Genomic DNA, 2,295 nt, shown 5'->3' on the forward strand with positions numbered 1-2,295 from the left:
TACATGCATACATATATCACACACACACACACACACCCACACACAGACAACCCCACCCCCACACACACATATTTTAATATATATATGATATATTATATATATATTAATATATATATGTGTGTGTGTGTGTTGTGGTGGGGTGTGTGGTGTGTGTGTGTGTGTTGTGTGTGTATGTGTGTGTGGTGTGTGTGGTTGTGTGTGTGTGTGTGTGTGTGTGTGTGTACATATGTAATATGTTACATACACACACACCACATACATGCATACATATATATGCTGTATAATAATATATTTATATATATATATATTATACATATAAAATATATATAAAGTATGTATGTTGTATGTATTAATACATACTTTAAAAAAAAAAAAATTAAAATATATATATAATAATATATATTAATATATAATATATATAAAATATATATATAATATATATATATATATTTTTCTTTTTCTTTAAGTTTGTTTTAATATGTTTATATATACCTATATATATATTGTATATATATACATACATACATAAAATTATTAGATATATATATATATATATATATATAATTATATATATTTTACATATATATTATTTATATACATATAATGTGTGTGTGTTTGCGTGTGTGTGTGTTTGCGTGCGTGTTTATATGTAATTTTAATATATATATATATATATTTTATATATATATATATATATATATATATATATATTTTATACATTATTATATTTGCATGTAATATGTACACAACCACACCCCACACGCCCCACACACACGCACACACCCCACACGCACACACATACCATATATATATATATATATATTATATATATAAATATTTTATATATATTTGTATATGTTATATAGATATATATGAAAATATACGTAAACGTAAGTATACATACACACATTTATATGTTCCATGAGTTGGTTTAGTTTTCATTTAAAATTCTCATTTTACGAAAACCGTAATTATATTTAATATCAAATCAAAGTTTTGAAAAGTTTTCGAAAGCATCTCCCTTTGTCTTACACGAACGCCTGAGGTGAAATAAAAAACGATGACGGTGATCCCGCAGAATAGGCATATTTTTCACCCAAACCTACCTTGTCAACGGGGACTTCTTATTACTTGTGGATTTATATAATATCAAGAAAGAGGTTTTCCAGTTTTAATATATTGTCAAGTCTGATAAAAGGACTTATGCAAGCTTGTGAAGTGGCAACGATTGGGCCTTTTTTCAGGACGACGGTAGACAGTCCAAGATTCTGCAACATACAGTAGAATTGTAAGCACTATAGTCTTATACACCATGAGTTTTGTGCTGAGGGGAATCCCTTTCCGCCCCCAGACTGAGCTACGCAGGCGTCCAAATGATGCACTTGCTTTGGCAGTCCTTGAGTCAATTTCAGTTTCATTATGGATTTGTCTTGAGAGAGTGCTGCCCAGGTATGTGAAGTAGTCCACACATTTAAGCATTCCCCTTAGAAAGGACGCTTGGTCAATAGGGTCCTCTCCAGGGTGTGGCTGGTGCAACACAATTTTCTTTGTGCTTATAGTTAAGCCAAAGTTGCGACAGGCTTGGGCATAGCGGTCCATGCTGAACTGCATGTCCGCTGCACTTTTGGCGTTGAGAGCACAATTGTCAGCAAAGAGGAATTTGCAGACTGGTGATGGCAGTGTCTCTTGGACCCTATATTTGTTCTGAACCTGATGTCAATACCAGAAAGCATCATGCAGCCTTGCTGAGAACATCAGGCTAAACAGGGTAAGGGCAAGTGTGCAGCCTTGTTTGGTCACTGGAAAGGGAACTGACACCTCGCTGATGGAATGCACCTGAGCTTGCATTCCATTGTGTAACTGACGTGTCATTTGGAAGCCAAACTTCTGCATGATTCTCCAGAGGCCTTCCATGCTCAATTCCTTGGTTAGGTCGAGAAAATTGCAATAAATCTTATCATTATGCTCTTGACACTTCCCTTGGAGTTGGTATGCTGCAAATATCGCATGGACTGTTCCTCTGTCCTTGCAGAAGCCACATTGAGACTTGGGGAGGCCTTTTTCTAGGTGGCAGATAAGGCAGTTGAGTAAAAGTCTTTCCAAGATCTTACCAGGACTCCAGAGCAAGGAAATGCCACGATGGTTGTCGCACATGTGGCAGTTACCTTTCTTCTACAGATAGATCACAGATGCATCCTTGAAGTTTTGAGGAAGGAGCCCCTGCAGCCACATAGCCTGAAAGATCTCTAGCAACTTCTGCTTTGATTATAGTTCTGTGCGCTTGAAGCGTTGGTT

Source organism: Penaeus monodon, unplaced genomic scaffold, assembly GCF_015228065.2.
Source record: "Penaeus monodon isolate SGIC_2016 unplaced genomic scaffold, NSTDA_Pmon_1 PmonScaffold_17817, whole genome shotgun sequence".
NCBI lineage: Eukaryota > Metazoa > Arthropoda > Malacostraca > Decapoda > Penaeidae > Penaeus > Penaeus monodon.